This window comes from Equus asinus, chromosome 10 (assembly GCF_041296235.1).
Source record: "Equus asinus isolate D_3611 breed Donkey chromosome 10, EquAss-T2T_v2, whole genome shotgun sequence".
NCBI lineage: Eukaryota > Metazoa > Chordata > Mammalia > Perissodactyla > Equidae > Equus > Equus asinus.
This window is the reverse complement of record NC_091799.1, coordinates 77433310-77457238: the sequence shown is the minus strand read 5'-3', so window position 1 is coordinate 77457238 and position 23929 is coordinate 77433310. Positions and strand designations below refer to the sequence as shown.

General features: G+C 38.4%; 1 protein-coding gene and 1 long non-coding RNA gene across 4 annotated transcripts in view; one reads left to right on the top strand and one right to left on the bottom strand.

Annotated features, from left to right (window-relative positions):
• Nucleotides 1-23929, bottom strand: part of DAB2 (DAB adaptor protein 2) — a 99995-nt gene that overhangs the window by 73464 nt on the left and 2602 nt on the right. The gene's annotated exons all lie outside the window — the stretch shown is intronic.
• LOC139046429 (uncharacterized) overlaps nucleotides 1-23929 on the top strand; it is a 50376-nt gene that overhangs the window by 24054 nt on the left and 2393 nt on the right. For both annotated transcript variants that reach the window (XR_011506495.1, XR_011506496.1), the window contains exon 3: nucleotides 22585-22692. This is a non-coding gene — a long non-coding RNA (uncharacterized lncRNA). The remainder of the gene's footprint in view (nucleotides 1-22584; nucleotides 22693-23929) is intronic.

Genomic DNA, 23929 nt, shown 5'->3' with positions numbered 1-23929 from the left:
TTCATTTAAAATATAAGATATACAGTGTAAATACTTTTCCAAAGCTCAGACAGCCGACCAAAGAAAAAATGGTGAAAATTTTAGGGAGGTGGAATTTGACTCAGTAGCTGCTTTCTAACCATCAGGACTTTCTTGCCTCAGAAAAAGCTGCTTCCGGGAGCACCTCATTCTAGAGGTGTTCAAGCAGAGATTGGGCCTCTTGCTGAAAGTACTGTCAAGCACTGCAGGCACGAAAGGTCTCTAAAGGCCTGTTCCCCTCTGAGACTCTATGAAATAGAAACAAAATTTGAGGGAAATTTAATTTTAACTTCATGCTCTTTTCAACAAAAAGGAAGTCTTCTGAGTGGGGGAAAGAAATATCGTTAAAATTAATTGAATGCCAAATGTTGGGTTTTGGACAATCTGTTTATACAGTGTGGGATTTCATGTCCAAATGTTTATCTTAGAAGGGATCAAGACCATAAATAGCACTTAATCATGCCTGCATCACTTAACTGGTAGTCTTTTCTTATTAATCAATTTTTAGGTTTTTCTCTAAGTCCAGATGGCCATATCCTTCTATTATGGGTTGAATTGTGTCTCCCCAAAAGATTTGTTGAGGTCCTAACCCCCTAATACCTCAGAATGTGACCTTATTTGGAAATAGGGTTGTTGCAGACGTAATTGGTTAAGATGAAATCTCACTGGAGTATCATGGGCCCCTACGCCAATGCAACTATTGTCCTTATGAGAGAAAGGCCATGTGAAGACATGGAAACACAGGGAGAGTGTCATGTGAAGACAAAGGCAGAGATGGGAGTGGTGCATCTATAAGGCAAGGAACATCCAGGATTCCCAGCTTTCACCAGAAGCTAAGAGAAAGACGTGGAACAAATTCTCTTTCACAGCCCTCAGAAGAAGTCGGCTCTGTCAATGCCTTGATTTCTCACTTCTGGTCTACAGAACTGTGAGAGAATACATTTCTGCTGTATTAAACAACCCAGTTTGTGGCACTTTGTTACAGCAGCCCCTGGAAACTAATATATTTTCCTTATAGTCAATCACCTTTAAGAGCCAGCTATGTATTTATATTCTTCCAGAAATTTTCTATGCGTATGCACACATATATATCTTTTTTCTTTCCAGTATGTATTGGAAGTATATCATAAAACTGCTCTGCTCTTGGCTTTATTATTTATTTTTTAATTAACAAGATTGAAGCTTTTTCTATATCAACACATGAAGAGCTGCTTTGTTTTTTTGGTGAGGAAGATTGGCTCTGAGCTAAGATCTGGTGCCAATCTTCCTCTTTTGTTTTCCTTCTCCCCAAAGCCCCAGTACATAGTTGTCTATCCTAGTTGTAGATCATTCTAGTTCTTCTATGTGGGATGCCACCACAGCATGGCTTGATAAACAGTGTGTAGGTCCATGCCCAGGATCCGAACCCACAAACCCCAGGCCAGCAAAGCAGAGCACATGAACTTAACCCCTGAGCCATGGGGCCGGCCCTTACTTTGTTCTTTTGAACGGCTGTATCCTAAGCCACTGCATGGATTTAATAATATATTTACCCTGTCCTCTACTGATAGTCATTCCAATTTTTAAAATACAAACAGTGCTGCAGTGGACATTCTTGGCTAAACGCCTTGGTGAACACATTCAAATATGTGTACGTGATAAATTCCTCCAAGTGGAAATATCAAGTCCAAGGAGATATGCACTTTAAAACATGGTAGTTTTTGGCAAATTGTCTTCCAAAAGAGCATTTCTAGTTTCTGTTCTTATCTAGGTACTAGAATACCAGTACCTGAGCGCTCTCACCCACACTGTACAGGACCACACTTTGGACTTTTTTTCTGTCTTTAACTTAGTGAGGTTAGGTATGTTCTCACATTTTTTTTGGTTGGTTGTATTTCATTTCCTTCAAAATGAGCTAATTTTTCTAATAATTGTTCTTATTTATGTGTAAGAGCTCCTTTTTAAAAATTTGTTTCTTAACCTTGTTGATTTGAGGAGGATAATACAGGTAGTAATTTTTAAATATGAATACTTTTGTCTTAAAAGTGGCTTTTGTATGTAGAAAAGACTACTCAGATGTTTACCTTTGCTTAAAAATTTAGCATTCAGTTTACGAAAGTTAAAAATTAAAAGCTCTGGTCCTTACCAAAGCTTTTAAATTCAGTGTACAGATCTATTATTTGATTTGTAAATCTAGATAATTTTAGAAACTATTTTTAGGGGAGTTTTCAATGTGCATAATCACATTTAAGCACTTAGTGAACTGAATTCCTCCATATATTTTTTAACCAATTTTGTAAATTTAATCTGCCCTACTTCCTTTTTAAGTATGTCAATACTTTCCCAAGTACTTAATACTTTTTAAAATCTTAAAAGAATATAAGCACATAAACATAGTGAAGTTTAATCCTCTTTCATATACAGAAGCCTTTGTAAACATTTTATGTGGGTTAAAATCACAAGTCTACATCAACTATTTCATTTTTTTTTATCAACTACTTTTTAAATCGGAATTATCCACCTCATCTTTTAATATGCCACATTCCCTTTAACGTTACTAACACATTACAGTTACCAAACAAAAAATATCATTAACTAAAAACATTAGTAAGGTTGTTTTGATTCTCTTAAACATTTCTATACTTAATTCTAAATTTTTCTAGGGTTGAAGGATACTTAGCTACTAAAGGAATTATGTCATGGAATATTATTTTTGGAGTTGCCTTCTCAGCTTGCTTGAGGTTGCATAACAAGCAGAAATTTAGGTCAAGACATTCACTGAATTCTGATAGAACATTCTGAGTTGTATTTAAGAGTTTATGACAGAGACTTCACAATTTAAGGCTAATATTTTAGTCTTCTTACCTCGTGTGGCAGAGGTCCAAGTTCTAAAGAAAGGAACACTTATCTCCTATTGAATTAATTACCTGAGAGGTTTAGCCATTTTTTGGAGTTTTAAGATAGAAATTGTTTTTCCTATCTAACTCTATGAGTAGCAAAAATTGATAGGAACCTGAGTTTTAAAAATATATTTCCAAACAAAATACTATCAACTGAACTTGTATATTTTCTCATGGCTTTCCTTTACAATTCAGTTGCAATGTCAAGGACGTTCTACTGACAAGAAGAATGGCTGGGCATTGGTTACAGTCCACGTGAATCTCAACTACCTTTGGCTGATCACTTGTGATTTGCTTGAAAGGCCTCACATATCTTGATAATATGGTCATATACATACCATACACACATATTCAAATGTATCCATAATGTCCATGGCAGGGTTGTTTGTATTAAAAAGATTAGAATCAACCTAAAGGCCCATTAATAGAGGACAGGTTATGTCACCCATTAAAAGGCACTTAGGATTCTGCTTCACATTTCACAGGACTGGAGATGACATCTTTTTGGGCTCTAATGCTTTAGTTTCTGGCAAGCTCAGCACCAAACCCTCCTGACTCCTGACCCCATCATCCTTGGCTTGAAAGGAAACAAGCCGAACTGCTGATGCCATAGTACAGAGTAAGTAGGGAGTACATCTGGATGGAAAGAGTCATAGTGATAATTCATTGCCCTGCTACCAGTATAGCCATCTGATCTACTTTTCCATGGTGTGATGTTTGTGCTGAAAGATTATACAGTATTTGGAAAGGAGTAGATTTTAACATCCTTTTCCAGCAATGAGTAATGTCTGGGACTATAGTCATAGTCTGCTTTCCTGTATATGTACTTTAAAAATATGACTACTTGGGCACTAGGCAAGGCTTTTGACTTCAGAAATTTATGATTAGAAGAAGGAATATTTATCTAATCTGATGATGCTTTATGTTGTGGGTAGTAAAATATCAGAGCCAGAAGAAACCTTAAAGTTAATTGTCAAACTTCCTCATTGCATAAATAAGGTACAACCCGGAGAGGCTAAGCGATGTGCTGCAGGGTCCACAAACAGTGGTAGAATTCTGTGAGGAGGGACCCAAGAATCTTGGAATCTAAGTAAGAATAGTCCATCCATTCTTCTGTCATACTCAGACTGAGGATGAGGATGAATTCCAAATTTTTCTGAACCGTAGGTCAGAATTCAACCAATACTGACTTTCATTAACGCCAGAGATGTTTGAACGAAAATCTAGAACTTGTAGCAAAATGACTTTAAAAAAGCAATATTTTTTCATTTTTAAAAAAAATCAGTTTGTGAATTTGGAATGGATGAGGTAGGATTTCAGCAGGTAACTGGCAAGAACACCTTGGCTTGGTTCCATGGTTTAGGGCAGGCAGGCCAATGTGCTGTATTTCCCAAGTCTTTAAAAGCACACCCAATACAGCTAGGATACTTAGGTGAAGCCCTGACATTTTATGCAGCCTTCGCATTTAAATGAATTTCTTTCCTCTAGATAGAAGAGCTATGGTTTTGAAAAGATTCTCAAAGGTCCGTGGAACTAGAAACAGTTAGGTACCTGTAATTATTTCCTCCTAGGCACTATGACTAAAATTCTCTGCTTAGTGGAAAGTATGCCAGCAAGAGGTACCTCCTTCCAGACATGGGTTCCTGAGTGCCCCAATATTTTGTTCGTAATCCAGTCAATGCTTTATTTTTTTTTCTGTAGAGATTGTAGCTCTTTAATGAAAAATAGATTTCAATAAAGATAATTATAAATTACTGTTTTGCAAGCTATAAACATACAGATATAACATAATACCAGACATGAAAACAGCTGCATTGGAAATTAAATAATTTCTCCCAATGAATTTAACTATTGTTAATCAACATTTATGTAATCCAAATATCAGGGATGAGGAGCAGGGAGGGTTATCTTCTCTTTAAGATTTAAATAAGAAGTGGCTCTATCCCTCATTCCATGTTCTTATTGCTCCTCCAAATATATCCAGAAATTGGTGGTATGGTGGGGAGAGGCTTTTGTTCTCCCTCTTGTCTCATCAACTTTATAAAGCTCCTCTTTTCTACCTGCTCCAGGCCATTCCAAGCTCGAATTAAAGCCTGTTACTTTGGTATTTTCTAAAACTTTGGGCACCTACCTGTGTGTGTGGCAGACTATACTGAAGGTTTAAGCCAATGCAGGAGATTTCTACCACAGCGCTACAGAGAACTTGAAATTGAGCATCCATGGACACTTCTGTTCACAGGGGACCCGCAGCCCGTGACCCCGGGGCTTTCTCCTGCAGCCCTGCTTCAACACCCTCTGCTGCCGGCCATGTTTCTTAGCTCCTCTTTTCTTCTCTGAGTTGCTTCTCTTTTTTTCTCTTCTTCCTCACCCAATCACTGAATAACTGTTAGCTGTTTGTGAAGAACAGCTTATCTAATCTTTTAAAAAAATTGTCATTCTACACACCATGTTTTTGAGGGATCTCATTTTTTTCCACCCAAAGCAACCTTTCAAGGTATTTTCCTAGACGAAGACAATTTGTCACCTTAGGAGAAGTTCTGGTGCCAACTACTAAAATTATACAAGTATATACAAATTTAATAATAAATACAATACATAATACAGTTATTTTAATTTTTTTCCATCACGCTACTCTTAACTTCCCTTTTTACTACTGGGAACCTCTTATTTCTCCTCACCTGGTGTGTATCCAGCTGCCCTGGGTGGGGTATAAACATTTCCTTGTGTTTTTCTGATGCTTGTTTTGAGAATCCTTGATGACTTCCTCCTACTATTTCTCACTTCTCAAAATTTGTATCTCTCTTTCAGAAATAGAGTTGTCTGATGATCTTTGGGAAGGCTTATATTGACCTCTTCTCCACACTTAGAATGCCTTTATTTTTTTCCTTTTTCCTACCATCATCAGAAAAATAGAGGGAAAAAATCCCACTCCCTGTATTGCTAAAGGCATTCTCCAACCCAGAGATGCTTTCTTTTCAATTAGGAGAAAGCAGCCAATAAATACACTACTAACTCATTCAGTTTACTTCCCTTCTCCCTACGTTTTACCAACACTCAATTTGCCATGCAGCCTCTTTTATAATTCTGAACCTTTAAAATAAACATTAGTCTTTATTTAGGAACTTCGTCTTTTATTCTTGGAATGTTTAAAAACACATTTTGAACAAAGCATAGCAAACATATTTTACCCTGACTCCTATGGTATCCTATTGACACAAGCAGCAAGCAATGTTTTGGAGATGTCCGAGAGGCTGGGATGTCAGGTAACACAGCTGGGATGCTCTTTTGGAGGACTAGAGACACAGAAGATGTAATTAGGAATGGATTAGAGAGCCATTCTCAGATTTGCAGGTAATAGGACAAGACACTACCTTGGGGATGGCAGTGAGAGCACACTTAAAGGAGATGGTGTTGGGAATGGGTAGCCCCGAAAGACAAAAATGGTCCAGATGAGAAAGGCTGAGCACCACAAGATTGGAAGTATAGCAGTAGGATTAAAAAAGAGCATACAAGCTACAGAAAGTGGATGTTATGTTTGGTCAACTGACTAAACACGGAATGCTAAAGACAGTAAGAAGTTGAAGATTTCTCAGTGTCTACACTCAGAATAGCTGTAAGAGGATACATTACTTGCTCTGGTAGGAATGTAGGAAATGAAAGATAAATTGTTAAAGCCTTGTAATATTCAGGGTCCGTTGATATTTGTAGACTCATTTCAGACAGTGTATCAAATATGACTGATTTCCTGGGAAAATTTATGTCTCCGAAAGAAAAGGGTTTCTAGTTAACATCTACTTTGCTTAGACCATGGAAATGGCAAAGACCATTCAGGCAATCTGTCATGCATCCTAAATTATTTGAAAAGCTGTCTACATTAATCAAATTAATTGTGGAGAGCTAACCTTCGGGTTCTCAGACTATTTTTTAACACACATACAAAATGCTTCTACTTGTTCCTGAAAAAGTCTATTTTTTTTAACATAGTTGTGTCTAACGACTTTTTTTCTCTTCAAAATCCTGTGTTTGGAACAATCACTGATGGCTTGTAATAAATCACTTCCAATTTCACTCTCTTCTTAGGAAATGTTATCTAAATCTGTGGTTTTAAAAACCATTTAAATGGCAACAATTCCTAAATTTATATCTCCAGCTCTAACCTCTCCCCCAAACTCCAGACTCATATACCCACTGCCTCTTATGCATCTCTACTTGGAAGTCTAAGAGGCATTTCAACCTAACAGGACCAAAAAAGAACTCTTAATTCTCTCTGTTTCCCATCCCTAAATTTGCTTCTTCCTCATTCTGCCTCTCAATAGATGATGCCGGCATCCACTTGGTTGCTCAGATAAAAATTTACAAAGTCACCCTTGGTTCTTCCTTTTCTGTCATCCTCAACATTGACATGACTAGTGAGTTGGGTCAACTCTATCTATAAAATTCTTTGTGACTCTGCCCACTTTTCACTACTCCTTAGCTACTACATTGGACTATCTTCCCTTCTTGAATCCATTATCTACAAAGTAGTCAGAGTAATCTTTGAAAAACTCAAATCAAAGCACATCTGTCCATCTCTCTTGTACTTAAAATAAGAACCCGTATCCACCTACCTCTCTGGTCTTAACTGATCACTCTCCTTTCTCACATGATAGTACGGCCACACTGGCTTGCTTTATGCTCCCTGAAGACTCCAAGGTTATTTGTGCTTTACGGACTTTCATGTTTATCAGCCTGGATGTCCTCCTTCCAGAACGTCATATGTCTGGATCCTTTTAGTTTTCTAATTCTTATCTTACATCTCACTTCTTTAGTTTAGCCTTACCTGATACCCTGTCACAGTCAGAGTCCACCCAGGAAAATGAGACCACTCTTAAGTATTTAAAACAGGAAATCTATCACATAGTATTGGTTACACATGTATGGAAGAGCTGAGAAGCCAAATGGGATGGTCAAACAACCTGGAGATTAGCAACAGCAGAAAGCCACTACCAACTCTAGGCTGGAGGGACAAACAGAGGAGGTAGGTTTACTGAAGTCCAGGACCATAGCAGAAGCTAGAATCACGTCAGGTATGACTGGTGAGAGCCAGGGAGAAGATGTAGCCTCTGCTGAAGACATCACTCAAGGCAGGGAGAGAAGGGAGAAACACGCCAGTTTCTCCCTTCTTCCAACTCTCCAATCTCACATCAGTGGTTCCATTGGTTAAACCCAGCCATAATGTAGCTAACATAGGAGCCTATGGATTGCAACCTGCTGAAGCAAGCCCCACTGTGGTACAGGGGAGAAATTAATCTGAACAGAATCGGATCAAGGACAGGTACATTACCCAACTTAAAGTAGACTCCTTGCCCAGAGACGTCCTACTCCATCATTCTATTTTCATCACAACACATAGCATTATCACACAGTTATTTGTTTATTTCATGTTATCTGTTTCTCTCTGGGTCATGTCCAACACAGCATCTGCATATTTTATGTGTTCAATAAATGATTGTTAAATGAATACAAGGAGGAGAAATTTTTCTCTCTAAAGTCACAGTAGAAAAGATACATACAGAATTTCTTTAATCATTTTCCAACTTTGTGCACTAGTCAATTTCTAGTGTAACTAGAAATCAAACCTGAGTTATTCATTAAATCAGTAGCAGATATACATTCCTTATGGATTCTCTACCTTAGTGGGGAGAGCCATGTCCCTACTACTATCTTTTTCTGAAGAGATGATTATAATACTTTTTAAAACAAACATCTGTTGATTCAGTCTTAGAGTTTAGTTTTTGTTTCCTTAGCTAACATTTTTCTTCAAGGAAAACTAATGAAATAGTTATAAGAGGTTTAAAAAATATCATAGAATGTTTTTGGTTACAGGTAAATATTTCTAAAATTAAGAAATGCTGAGAAAGACTTAAATATCTAAAAATTTCAGAGTGCCTCCTTTTTCCTCAAGTCACCAATTTCTCCAATTAGTAATAAATACATTGAGTCCATGCTGTTCATAACGCCCTTAGCACAAGATCTCAGAGCGTTGTAGAAGCAGTTTAACATTACCGTTCTCTTAATTTTAGCTGAGAAGCATGAGATTTAGGAATACCAAGAGGTTTCTCTCAGAATTATAGCATCAGAGGAGCAAAGGAACCTTAACAAGATAATCAAATCTGCTCCTTTGGCCTCCAAGGTATGCATTGAATTATTGAGCTAAAACAGGATTATATCTAAATCCACCTTGGTTAAGGGCTCTTGCAGAAGGAGATTATAGCAAACTCATTTTAATAGCATTTACTGTTCATAAATGCTTCCTGATATTTATTCTATATCCCTCACATTGCAATTTAAACCTATTTGATCTCATTCCTTCCTGACCTCCCATAATACTCTGAATTTTGTATTTTTAAAAAGTTTTTCATACACAAAATTCTCATCTCTATAACAAGATCGTCAATAAGAATTACATTGCTTTACACTGCTTCAGTTCGCCCCGGAGTACTGGTTCAGGGAGGCGTCAGCTAACTGATAGACTAGTTGATGGGCCATTTGTAAATTTCGAAGATTCGTAAAGGCGGAGCAGCAAAAGCACTTAAAAATGTCAAATTTCATTCAGTTTGAAACTTCAGGTTTGTCGATTGCATCAGGTACTAAAGGACTTCTATTATTTCTCATTTCTCAGCAAGACTTTGTTTCCAAATAGTCCCAAAGGTTAAGACTGAATGGTAAATGGTGTTGTAGCACTCTCTCATGCTTGGTATTGCCATTCATATTGACACAGAAGTAAAACTACATCAAAATACTCAAATACTTAGACAAATGATAAAACTTATAATGTTAGAATCTATTTTGAGTAGAGAAACTTAATTAGTGAGCGAGTGATGTATGCATGTAAACCACATGGTACTGGGGCATAAAGAGGCATATATAATATATATATTATACAAATAATAATGTCAGCAATAGAACAACCCTTATGGAGTACTTGTTATATGCCAAGCACTCTTCTAAATCCCTTTACATATATTAACTTAGTTAATCTTCACAATGACTCTATGGCTTGGTACTATTATTATTTCATTCTGAAAAAAAGGAAAGTGATGTGTAGAAATGTTAAAGGTCCAAGAGCATGTAGTTGGTAAGTTTCAATGCTGATGTTCAATTCTAAGAACCTATGCCCCTAACCACTAAAGTGCAGCTTTTGCTGGTTAAGAGAAGGGGACTTTAATAGGAAGGGTCCAGGAAATGGCATATGGTGGTTCTAGTTTCAGTTCTCACTGTAAGAAGAAGTGACTGTTGCTTGCCACAGCAGACAGAAGACTACTGTTCTCCCAGAGGAAACACAGCTGCCAGGCAGAAGACACAGACAGACACAAATGTAGTGCAGGAAAGCCATGGTCAGCCTTTGAGGAACCTAGTGGAGGGAAGCAGAGCTTTATGTAGAACTCAGTCTATAGAGATGAGACTTTGAGCTAGTCATGGCATGAGTAGTGACCTAGACTTAGAAATAAGGACCCTAAAGCAAGAAATGGACATTCCAGACCAAATCCTACATCATATTGTACAGGCCACTGCATACACACAGAAGAACATCAGACAAGATCAGATCTGTTCCATAGCCCCTAGCCACATAGATAAAAAGTCTTATGACTAGCTGCTTAGTAGAACACATTGATGGTCTTCTATAGATCACTGTTTCTAGTTGGAAAATGAAAGTGCATAACATTTTTGTTTGAGAGTGTGGATGCAATCATTCTCAGTAAATCCTTTCATCACTTACAAAGGCTCTAAGTCAAAAGAGTCCTTCTATGTGTTGCTAAATATCAAGTTCCTGGATGGCTCAGTAGGGTAAACACACTCTGACTCCAGAATGCTTTCAGTGTTGACAAAGTTTAGGTGCTACATGCTACAGATACAATATACATATGTTAGCATTGTCGCCTGATGCTGTATTGAAAATGGGAGTTTCAGCAATTTAAATACTCATACACACACACACATATAACCACATATACATTCATACACTTATTCCTCCAAAGCATTACCCTCTCCCATTCCAGTCTCCTCAACTGATTGTCAAAATCTTCCCATGATCCTTCCCCACCATACCAAGTGGATATTCCTTTCCAATTTTTCATTATTTTCTGCAGACACAAAATCATGCCATGTTCATTCACCCCCACCCCCACCTCCAAGCTTGTACTTGTTACTTCTGCCAAGAATGACCTTCCAACTTCTGGATTTATCCAAATCCAATTATTCTCTGAGGCCCAAATCAAGTCCTATTTCCTCAGATGGTTTTCTCCACCAACCCTGATTACTCCCATCTCTATCCTCCTTTGGTACCTCCTGTGAATGCTTCTTGGGCAATCAGTCACATGGTGGCTTGCACATCACTGTGTTTCATGTGTGTATGACTTGTTTGACAAATCAATTGTGTACTTCTTGGGCTGAGAAACTGACTCTTAAACTTCTTGCCCTTGCACGACTCCTAAGACAGTGGCAGACATATAGCTGACTCTCAAAGCACAATTGTTTGCGATAAAAAAATGAATTGAAAGCACTTAATTGTTTCACTTCAGACTTACTGACGTCAATTAGTAAATTATTTTTGAAGGACTTTTTCCACCCTTGGGTTCCAGAAGGACCTGTGGGGCACGCTGTATATCAGAAAGGTCAGAGTTCCCTTTAAATCCACTGCATGTTCAATGAGATTGATTATGTGCTCTTCTCTCCATGTGCTTTTTAATCTGGATAATTTATGCATCTCTAATGTGGGACAAAAAAGCATTTCTTTGGGAGAGAAATGGAGGGGGAAAGTCCTATTATTATAGAAGCATGCAATTATTTGAGCATAAACATATTTTATGATAGTCCTGCAGATAAATTTTCTCACATGAAGTTGATGCCTATGTCAGTTTAGGTCCTCTGTATCCAGAAAGTGGTACTATTCAGTTTTATTGGCATTGGTATTTGGGCAGGCAGCTGTTGGAAGGGCTAATAAGAAGCAATAAACCTATAATACAAGATTTACCTAGTGGATTAAATTCAATAATCATATACCATAGTTATGCCTCAGCCTCAAACATTCTAATCCATCTTGATAGCTACAATACTTGTGGATCCGTCAACTATGAAGTTCCCCAAAACCTTCACAACTAGTTTGCCCTTTTAGTCTCAACCACTTCCTGAAATGATAACGTTAATAATACTAATAATACTAGCAGCTAACACTTAGAAAATACTTATTATAGGCCCATAATTATCTCAATGAATCCTCACAACAACTCCGTGAAAAAGGTCCTATTATTACTCTCTACTAGAGAAGAGGAAATTGAGGCTTAGTGAGAGTGAGTTGCTTCCCCGAAGGGACACAGTTCCTAGGTGGTGGAACCAGGACTCAGAGTTCTTCTGACTCTCTGAGGCCCGCTAGCCTACTCCATTGCTATGCTCAGCAGCAGGATCACCCGGGAGCTTGTTAGAGATGCACAAGTTCAGGCTCCACCCAGACCTACTGAACTATCATCTGCATTTTAACAATTTCCCAGCCAATTCAAATGCACGTTAGTTTTAGAAGGGCTGTTCTAACCCACCAGGTTATTGTGCTTCCCTTCCTTACTCCCTTCTGCCCGGTCTATACCTTCGTCTCTTATTTGTTGTAAATTTATCTCTCCAAACTTCGGGGGGTGTCACGATCTAACTTATAAATATATCTTCAGTTGTTCTTTGGACTTTTTTCTTTCCTCAGCTTTCAGTATTTTGAGTGAACTTTTAGGGAATTTCCTCTACAGTCTATTACAGGATATTATTTCAGTTGCATTTCTGTGGTCCTTTTCTAGTTCTCTATGGGTGTCCTAAAAAGAGATGATGCTAAAAGGAGAATGATGCTAAACACACATTGTTTAGATAGAGACACAGTTTGTCTTTGTATAGGGAAGGTGTAATCACTCCTAGAACTATTTCTCACATGCCCAGCATTGTGTTGGCTTCCCCACCTGCCTAGATTTGTTGAGATATAATTGACATACAGCTTGGTATTAGTTTAAGGTGTGCAACATAATGATTTGATATATGTACATATTGCAAAATAACTACCACAGTAAGTTTAGTTAACATTCATCTCCATACATAGTTACAGATTTTTTTCTTGTGGCTTTTTAAAAAAAAAATTTGGAGACACACTGACCAACGTCCTTAGGGAGCAGTGACTACCACAGCCTTGGTAAAATAGATGTTCACTAATTATATATGAAATGGGAAAGAATAGGGCAAATGGATATTTTCTGTTTCTCTTTCCTGAGCCCGAATTGTTCCCTCGCAACCATTCATTCCATATGTCTCAGGAAATTCATGAGTCCCTGCGCCACCCGGATCTCATATTGTTTCCTAACTCAGCACATGACACAACGTCCTTTGAGTTCTGCAAGCCAGAAATCCAGAAGCCTTCCTTGATACTCTCTTTTCTTTATCTCTCTGTCTTTCTACTTATGGTTTCACCTTCTGTCCACTCCCCGACAAAGGCAATAATCCCAGTCGCCATCACCTCTTAGCTACTCTATTGCAATAGCTTCCCTGGGAGTCCACCTGTATCTTCTTTTACTCCTCCCTCCCCTCCCCAATTCAATAGGGAGAATAATAATTTTAAACACAATTCTGATTGAGTTACCCTTCTTTCTGACTTAAAATACTCCGTGGTTTCATTTTGACCTTAAGATAAAAAACAAAACTTCTTGACTGGTCTTAGAGGACCTGTCTCCCCACCTGCGTAGATCCTTGCCCCATCTTACAGGGATGACTCTGTTCTCTGTGACCACCACATCAGTCTTCCTGCCTCTCCTCACATGTGCCATGCTTCCTTCTTTGACAGATGTTCCCTGGCATAGTCTTTCCTCCCTTCTTTACTCAATGAGCATCCTTTAGCAGTCAGCTTCATTTAGGGATCCTCTTCCCTGACAACTCTGAATAGGTCATATCCTCCTACTGTACCCTTTTGCTCATTCATTCACTTATACATTCATTCAAATAACTCAACAAGTATCTATTGAACCACTCCTCTGTGCCAGGCACTGGGTTGCAACAGTGAGCAAAGCATGAGTGGTTCCTGACCTCCTTGTCCAAAGTAGAAATCAGAGCACAAGTCCCTCTCCTTTCACAGGACTTATTGCAGGCACCTTGTGAAACATTTTTATGATTATTAGGTTGACATCTGTTTCCTATATAGACTGTAAGCTCCATGCAGCTAAGGATTTTTTCCTACCATTTTGTTTCTAGAACCCAGCACGCTACCTAGCATATAGTAAGTGCTCAATAAATATATAATGATTGAATGAATTTTAGATATTTAGACCTAAATGTTCACATCAAAATTTATCTGCCGTATATAGACTTACTAGATGTTAAAATATTTATTTTCTTCTTAGTCTTGTCGTTTTATAAATCATGGTTTAACGTGAATCACAAACGTGGATTGTCTGTTAACTTATTCCATATTTATTTACTGCTTACTGATCATGCTAGCTCGTCTCTCTCTGTAATCTCTCCTGTGTTTGGAGAGAATCTCAAAGTCTCTGGGAACATTATGCCCTGCATGGTAGTGCCCGCTTATTAACCACATTGAGTTTTCTGTTTTTAAGCCCTCTGCAAAATTTCTTATTTTCATCAAACATTGCACCCAATCCCATAGTGACTAAAATTCTAAAACAGATTTTATAATGTTTTTCAAAATCTAAATATATTATTCATACTTGTTACTTTCTTTCCCTTTCTTGAGAAAATAGTATTTCTCAATTTGTGTTCAGAGTGTCCCATGCTCAAATACTCCTGAGAAATAATGGTTTAAACACAGCAAATTCCTTGCTGCAGCCTTTTTAGAGACCTTAATTTGTTATTTCATATTGTGAATCTCCAAGTGTGTGTGTGTGTGTGTGTGTGTGTGTGTGTAGGGGGGGCGTGTATTACATATTCAGGATGTCAGCTTTTTCAAACACATTTGATAGTGGGGCTCCCTTCTCCAAGAGCACTTCTCAGAACACTTGGAAATACTGCTTTTAAATCAGCCTGACTCTAGACGTGGGATAAAGTGTCAATAGATCACAGTTTTGATTGTTATTAAAAAATGAACTGTTTTAGACTTCTCTGGAATGAACTGACTTCTGAAAGAACATGTGCCCAATTCAACTCAACTAACGGTTATTAAATATCGGTTGTCTGACCATCTATCTAGTGCTGGCAGCTCTCTTGACCAGGAAGACTACATTGACATCTGTGCTCCGAGGAGTGGAGAAGAGAAGATAGTGGAACTGAGTCCCTTTTATGTTCCAGGCCTACTGCAATATCAATGCACAGCGTCCCTAAATGTAGAAACAATCGTTCCTGATAGTAAGACAAGGGGATGCTCAGGGTCCCAGTTAGCAAGTGCGAGTTCTGGGAATAAAAGCAAGGCCTCTTCACCTCCATAGCCTGTCTCCCTTTCCCTGACTATATCATCCCTAATTCGCGTATAATCCTGTGTGAGAAATTCACAAAAATAACATGAATATTGTATGAATAAATGAGTAAAGTCCTATAGAGACTATCAGGGCTGTTATGCTGTTTCCAAGGGATGATATTCCTTTCCTTCCCTCAACTGGGTCTTCACTCAGAACCCATTTCGGAGAGTGTGTCTTGGAGAACATGAAGCCAGCAAGCCCTCGGCCTCCACCGCTTGGTCTCCGTTGAGTGAGTTGTGAAATTTCCATGAATGCAGAAGTAGAACTACTTCTCAGCAGAAATTCATAACTTGTGTTTGTGGTTTATGTTGGTGACAGATGTGATTTCCTTCATAAAATCTTAGAACTGGAAGGAAGTAAGATCGTCATAAGGTCCCACTCATGCACAGTCAGGGTAGTTGAAGCCTGGAAAGAGTTAATGATTTGTCCAGACTCACATCAAGAAATAATACTACAAGTAAATATTAATGAAGATGCCAAAACCATAACTCCTGTGTATTGACAATCTACCAGATAATATGGCTATTATAATGTACTTATTGTATATTATATATTATCCCTATTTTCAGATGGCGTGTCTGAAGCTCAGACAAGTTGAGTGACTTATCCAAGGCCACAGAGCTAATAGGTGGTACATTCTGAGTTCAAACAGTCTGACTCTGAGGCTTAGGCCCTTTCCACCATGCTGCTTCCTGTCTCTACACTGTGGGCACATCAAGATAAGCCATAAGGGGTGATTCAGTCTGATCTCCCTCAACAGCAAATTAGATGGGAAATTGGGGGGCCCAAAAGAGCCTTGAAATCATATCATTTACATGAGGTATGACTGAAGAACAATGGACTTGGATTTTTAAAAATTATGTCAGAGATCTTTGATCCCATAGTGAGGGGTATTCCCTTCATGTTCTTATCCTAAGGGGATGAATTTATTTCAGTGGTGATGCCACAGCCTGAAACCATTTTGGAATTCCTTTTTATGCAATTACTTTTGTAACCTGCAGCATGCTTTTTTGAATAAGCCCATTAGTGGTAGAACATTTTCCACTGACAGCAGATTTAAATTTCCCACAGTTTGGAATCCAGCTTGGTGAAAAAGTAGGGATCAGGCTGGGTGATAATGGTCGATATCACGTAATGAGACCAGTTTTCTTGAGTGACTTGATACACAGACTCAGAAGGTCTTGTCTAGAGCTAAGCTTGATCTTTGCGATCAACAGTGGTGTCAATGGAATCCAAGACTCAGATCTGTGCGGAATCTGAGAGAGCTTCCAGATGTGGCCTATAAGTGCCGTATGGAGATAAAGTAATTCAAAATAGCTACATATGAATAAACAACTTCTTTATTATTCTTTAGTTCAAACGAGTGTGAAATTCTGATGATAGTTATCACTTAATTTATTTTTCATGTACAATTAATTCCCTACTTTGAAATCTTACCTAGTCCTGGAGGTCCAGCTGAATCCCACTTGGTTCAAAACAATGCCCTATCAAAGAGTCCCTGGACATTACAACATTTGCTCTTTCCTCCAATTTCTTAGAATCTAAACAAGCACTACACTGTACCTTTATTTCACCTTTCATGCTATCTGTTATCTTCCTACAAAGGCTATAATATTTTTAAGGAAATAAAAAAAAATTAATTTTTTTTTTGCTTAGCTCTATGATGGATGCACTGTAAAATGTATGCTTTTAAGATGCAATGCTTCCCTCAGCCACTTTCTCATTTTTGTATATCTGGTCTCTATGAGTGTCAACTAAATTCCTGGAAGATTGTCGGTGTGCAATGTCTTCTTCCTTTTGAACTTATTCACTCTGATCTTCATTTTCCCTGAGATGTTCCACTTGCAACATTTCTTTTTTATGTGAAGAAACTACATTGACTATGGTTATGCTAAGTGGTTGACTGAAGGATAAAGTTGAGCTATTTTCAAGTGCTTTTGGTCAATGTAGGCAGCCTTCATCAGCAATTTGGGCCTAATCTTCTATAGAAAGTTTGGATATTCAGAACTAGAAAAGATGGATACTTTTTCTGGGATAAATAAAATTGCTATTCTACTAGGTTAAGAAGCAAGTCTTTCTTGAATTTTTGGCCTAAGAACTGTCTGCCATAAAGGTCTGTTGTTACCATTTGATAAGACTGAGGTCAAGTCAAAGGCATGCATTGAAGTGTGTTTATAAAACACCTACTCTCTGCCCTGCCCTTGCCCTTGCAGGGTTTCTACTTTCAGCAGTGGCAGGTTGACTCATAGCTATAATTCCTTTCTGGGAGAGCCTCAGAACAAAATGAGGCAGCATGGGTCAGCACCCAAATCCTAGAGTTTACAATTATTAGCTCCAGGAAGAAGAAGTCAGTGGTGAGTGGGAAGTGGACTTTTCTGCCAGTGGATAAGTCTCCTTACTGAAAAGGAAGTGTACTTGATCTCAGAAGGACTGGAGAAAAATGAAGAGGGGGGAGGCCTGTCTGCTTTTTCCATCATAAAGGAAGAGTGAACTGAGAGGCCTGCAAAACCACAAAGAATAAAATATTGCTGGCCAATGGAAATAGACACATTTGGAAATAAGGAAGTCAATTTGCTGCTCCAGAAGTGGTGTCAGGAATGACATCCTAGCCTTGGAGGTCCTTTGGGAGAGGGGAGAGTTTTTTAATGCTTACTAATGGGAAACCTTCAGAGGTAGTCCACGGGGAGAGACTAGAAAGGTGGGATGATAAATTACGGTAGGGCTTGAGAATTCCATCTATAATGGAGCTCACTTTTTAACAATCTGATATCTTTGTATTCTTCCTGGTTCTCAGTAACGCATGGCATGAGCATTCACAGAGCATACCAGCGAGAATTTCCAAAAATCCCAACACTCAGATTTATCCAAGCGGTTGCTTTATCTTGCAAATTTGACAGAGTTAAGGCATCTTGAAAATAAACTTGAATTGTTTCTCATCAAGCAAAGTCAAAGTAATATTCTCAATCAGAATGAAAACAGTCTGAACCAAGTGGTATGACTGAGTAGATTACCCGTTTTAGCAAACCAAAACACAAAGTACCAGAACTATTCCTAGGAGTCTGCACGGCCAAATGAAGTGATTTCCCATAAGGTACTCTTAAAATAGATTTCTACTCTTTATCCCCATGTCACCACCAACAACCCCCTACTTCCCCACTCCCCACCAAACACTCTGATTCAATCCCTCTGTATTTAGGAATCCGTTTTCAACAGCAGTTAAACAGCCACATTTGGGAAACTCTGGTCAAGGGAAACAACCAATCAGGATAATTTCTGCCAGTGGTTTTCCAATCTGACTGCATATTGAATCACTTAGGGAACTTTCAACAATGCCAGTGTTGAGGGTTCCTCTCCCAGACATTCTGATCTAACTTACCTGAAGTGTAAATTCCTTAAAAGGCCCTCCAGTCAGTCCTAATGTGTAGCCAGGATAGTGAACCACTGACTTAAGGCAAATCATACCTCAAATTTTCCATTCTGACTTGCATTCATTTGACTTTTGAAATAGTGACATCCAATTTTAAAAAATTTCATATATCATTATTTCTATTCTTGATCAAAAATCTCAAACTATTATAAAGCTTGCATTTATCTTTTAACATTAAAATTAATTTTGTCTTCGTGACTGTTGACCTTCCTCAGGGTATTTCTTGGCTGCAGTAGAAGCAGAAATGGGAGTCTGACATACAAGCCCTATTCCCCCAAATGTTGGAATTTCTGTTGTAAATCCTGTTTTTTTTTTTTTTTTAAGAGAGTACACCTGCCAAAAGATAGAGACAGGGAGGAGATCTCTGCAGAATGATGGAAGATCTCCAAACCCAAAAGGCTGGCCAGGAGTAAGAAGACTGAGCAGGGGTGCCTCTGTTGTCCCAGGCAGCATAAGATTTCTGGAAGCTACAGTACAGTTCTTGCCTGGAGCCATCCTGCTGCTCCAGGGCAGGCTTTGATTCCTGACTCATTTGACTGAAATCCTCTATGCTGCCCTGTAGACTATCCAGACACCACATCCCAATTAAATCTGCATTTAAATTGAATCTGCAATTAAAGTATTTGTGTCTCTGTATTGCATATGAGTCCTCGAGATCCTGGGTACTACCCACTTTCCCATCATTCTATTTAACTCATCAGAATTCATGTTGATGACCTGAAGAGTGTAACCTCTGCCTACACCACAGGACCAAGACACAACAAAGTACAATGAACATTCTGGATTGTCCCTATGCGGTTACGTCATTCTCTTTACTTAAGTCATCTGGGCCATGGTATTGACTAGATGGGAACTATTATCCATCACGCAGTAAGGCCTTTTTGTTAAGAGTTCTAGGATACAGCTATTTTAGAGTATATGAGGGAATTCTTGTTCTCAGAAGCTTGTAGAACGCATGTTGTGAATGAGACTTTTTTTGACCAACAAAACCTCCAAAAGTGTTTCAGGAAAGGGAGGGTATGAGAAGGGAAGACGATATTCAACCATCCCAAAATAGCTGGTTTATTACTACAGGAAAAAGATAAGATGGAGACAGATTAGTCACATTTCCTTATTTGTTATTGTACCAAAATTATCCAGTGAATTGCAATGTCATTTCACATTGCTATCGAGACTTCTTAAATGCAACAAATTACTGAGGCTGGAGTAGAAGGAAAAAAATCACCTAAATCAAAGTACTAGTCTTCATATAGGTGGTGACTAGGTCATTAATTTATATTTGCTTTTTTGGGGGGAAGAGGTCCAGTACTATCCCTTTAAGCTATCTTGCTTCACTCCAGGGGTGCACAAGTGACAGTAAAACCAAATCTTGGCCATCTTAGTTAGCTCTGCTTTAGAGCTTCTTGGCCTACAATTGGGACTCTCATTTATTAGTATATTCATTCAACATATATTTATTAATCATGTATCTTTTCCCATGCACCACTCTCTGATTTGTCATCTTGGCTTATAACACTTCACAACATTTGAGTGACTCACATCCAGTAATGATATCTCCAGCTTCCATTTTGTTTCTCTGTTTGCCCATAATAATAAAAGTAACAACAGCCAATACCATATGGCATTTAGTTTGTGCAAGGCACTGTTTCAAGTGCTTTTTATATGTTAACTTTTTTCTTTTTGCTGGGAAAGACTCGCCCTGAGCTAACATCTTTTGCCAATCTTCTCTCTCTTTTTTTTCCTCCCCAAAGCCCCAGTACATAGTTGTATATTTAGATGTAAGTCCGTCTAGTTCTATGTGAGCTGCCACCACTGCATGGCTACTGACAGACAAACGGTGTGGTTCTGTGCCCCGGAACTGAACCCAGGCCACCAAAGCAGAGCACATGGAACTTTGACCACTAAGCCATCAGGCCTGGCTCGATATGTTAACTTTTTTGATCTGCTTGAGAACCCCATGAAGAAAGTTTCACTTTTATCTGCAGTTGTCAGAAAACTGAGGTTTAGTTTAGATGTTAAATAATTAAATAATTTCTCTGAGGATAGCACAACTAGTAGAAATTGGTTTTGAACCTGGGTGGTCTGGAACCAGAGGCTGTGTCCTTAATCATTATGGAATGGCTGGTTGTGTCTGTAAGCCCTCATTAGTGGGCAAGTCTCTGGCCTCTTCTTTGACCTAACTCTCCATGGAAATGCTTACACCTGACTCATTTCAGGCTCTCAAGCAGGATTCAGAAAGGACATTTGGAACTGAAGATCTGCCCACTGGATACTTTTAGCCTTAGTTATAAAGACAGTTCCTGCAGATAAAGAAAAGTTTTTTCTAAGCTGATCATTTTTTTGAATAGTGTTGATTAGAATATTTGCTTTTCCCTAAATGGAGTCTGTGTTTTCTTTATTATAAAGATATCATATGTTCTCATCTCAGTTAATTCAAGATTATTTGTTTCTCTAGCGTCAAGTGTCAAGTACTTTTTAAAGATGGGCTCTTTCTGTGTACTTGATTTTTCTTGGCTAATGTTTAGCATGATCGTTTACACATTAAAAGAGGTAAAAGTTTTCATTCGGAATCAAAGCCTTTGGGTATACATTACAGTTAGACAGTCCCCTTTGTGGCAGAAGTCATGTTGTTCACCTCATAATCCAAAGATGGCACATGAGCCAGTATCAAGTGGCACATGAGCCATTTGTCATCACCACTCATTTCTTTCCCGACACTTCCCTGATTTTCCATGGACCTTCTCTTGGCTTCACCAAGATTCCTCATCTTCCACTCATGAAATTATCCTGATTCACAGTCTCTGTTTTCTATCTTTTGACTTGAGAGATTTACTGGGATATGAATAAATAATCAATAAGTTCTAAATAGAAAAATATATTAAATAGAAAGTCCTTCCCAACATCTTATAGCAACAATAGTTTCACAATATCCAGAAAAATGGTCACACAAACGATCTATAAAGAGAAAGAAAACAAAGGCTTTAGACTTAATGAAGGTAATAATGATTGCTTTTGTGGTGTGTGTTTTAGTAGAGAATGTTTTTAAAGACCGTAAGAATTCCTGAGACTTTGTTGGGAAATAACAGGATGGGAGGAACTAGGATCCCCCATTTAACACCTCCCCCCATTACACACACCCAGTATTGACATACCATGAGTTGCCAGGGAAACGCTACACATACACACCCCACCCCCCCCCACACACACCCCACTCACATATGTCTGCCTTACGTGTCTTCTTTCACTTCAGCAAGGTCTGCCACCTCCTTCCGTTTCCAAAATAGGCAGAGGAAGAGGCACTCAATTTCAACTGACAAACTTACTAAAGACACCTCTTGATGTGCTAATTTGACAAAATGCCTTCACTTGGAAATAAATTAGGGTCCAGACAGGAAGTCAGGAGGTAACATTGTGGTCCCAACTTCAGTTCATTGATCTCTGGAGAGAGATAAGTTGAAATTCCAACTGGAAAAAAAAGATGACTCTGAGAGCTGAGTCATCCAGTTTGTATCTCTCATTGATCCAGTTAACTGGACAAATGCCAAATCGCATTTTATTTTATGCCATGAACGCCTTTCTGTTGGTATGTGTGATGAAAGTACTTGGTGCTTCCTGGGGGACAGGCACCCTGTGGTACTATCAGCAGTTTTTCTCCTTCTAACTTGTTATGATAACAACTTTTATTTTTACAGTCAACACTTAGAAATTCAGGGTAATGGGAAACCCTCTAAGCTTATGACCCAATTTTTCTAGAACTATGCTAATTTGAAATATTTTATCTTACCACCCCCAGAAAACCGCTGTCTTAGAAAAGTGAAGCTGTTACAAATGCTGTTTTTGAATTTGGTTGGACTGAAATTTGAATCACAGCTCTGCCACCTCCTCGGCTATGTGAACTTTGGTAAGATGTTTTATGCTTTGAAGCCTCAATTTGCTTTATAGGTTCCTCCTTCTTAAAGTTTAAGTGAGGATAAAATAAGATTATGCATGCAAAACTGCAACATAATGGCTGATATCTAGAAAGTGGTTATAAATATTAGCCATTATTATTAGTTAATTCAAATATTTTTGTGTCATACTACTTATTCTTGACTGTCTTTCATATCCAGAAACTCCTCAAAATTATTTTTGAATTCCAATATAGTTTACTTGTAAAATATAATGGCTCTACCTAAAGAGAGCAGAGAGTATATTGAGCAGACAATCTCCATGTCTGTTTTAAGTTAATATCTTGAACTTTCTTCTCCTTAGTTACAAAGAAATGAGTAAGTAACAGAATGGACTTACGTGAAATTTACTCTTATTCCTTTTTTGGCTATTGATGTTTTACGAAATTGCTAAGTGAAATAGTGTAGGGAAAGAGAAGGAGAGGCAAATGACATAAATAGCCAATTGCATAATTGTTTCCTGAGTCTTTAGATAAGACAGAACATTTCATCCAGAGTGTTAAACTAAATCCCTATTTGTTCTAATTGCAACCTTGTGACCTGGTGAAAGCGAAGAATGATTAGCCAATTTTATGGAGAAGGAGACTGAATATGGAAGTTTAGGGAGTAAGTTCCCAGAATACCTTGGCCCAATTGTTCATGGCTTACTAATGCTGCTTCCTCCAATCACTGAATCATACTGTCTGTGGGCTGATTCATTCACTTCTTTCTATTGAGCAAATATCTGTTGAGCATCTGCTGTGTGCTAGGCACTGTTCTAGATGTTGGGGATAGAGAAGCAAGCAAAGTAGACCAAAATCCCTGCCCTGGTGGAGCTGACAAAATAAAAAATTAAACTACATATTATATTATATGGTGATATATACTACAGAGCAAATTAAAGCTGGAAAGAAAGATGGGGAGTACGGTTACAATTTTAATGAGAGTGTGATTAGCAAGGTGTTCGCTGATAAGGTGACATTCAAGTCAAGATTTGAAGGAGGCGAGGGAGAGAGCCATGTGGGGAGCTGGGGGATTTGCTTTCCAGGCAGAGGGAACAGCATGTGCAAAGATTCTAGGCAGGAGGATACATGCAAATGGAGGAGCAAGGTGGGGGGCTATCAGGAATTGTAGGATCTTGCAGATCATTCTGATGACTTTGGCTTTGATTGGGACTCACTTGCAAGAGTACCTGGAAGTTTCTAAACAGAG